Consider the following 203-nt stretch of genomic DNA (forward strand, 5'->3'; position numbering starts at 1 on the left):
AACAGAATGGGATACGATGAGATAGAAACAAAGACAGGGGACAGGGTCCCTACTCTTAACGGTCAAAGTGAGCCCCTTTATTCTGAATTCGTTAATTCAAAATGAATCAAAGCTCCCCAAGTAGGATTCGAACCTACGACCAATCGGTTAACAGCCGCCCGCTCTACCACTGAGCTACTGAGGAACAACGGGAGATTAGATCT

The 203-nt window shown here is 45.8% G+C and overlaps 1 non-coding gene across 1 annotated transcript; it reads right to left on the bottom strand.

The window, feature by feature from the left end:
• Positions 1-112: 112 nt before the first annotated feature.
• TRNAN-GUU (transfer RNA asparagine (anticodon GUU)) lies at positions 113-184 on the bottom strand. Its single transcript has one exon. It is a non-coding gene; the product is annotated as a tRNA-Asn (tRNA).
• Positions 185-203: the final 19 nt, after the last annotated feature.

Source organism: Primulina huaijiensis, unplaced genomic scaffold, assembly GCF_012295235.1.
Source record: "Primulina huaijiensis isolate GDHJ02 unplaced genomic scaffold, ASM1229523v2 scaffold18695, whole genome shotgun sequence".
NCBI classification, from domain to species: domain Eukaryota; kingdom Viridiplantae; phylum Streptophyta; class Magnoliopsida; order Lamiales; family Gesneriaceae; genus Primulina; species Primulina huaijiensis.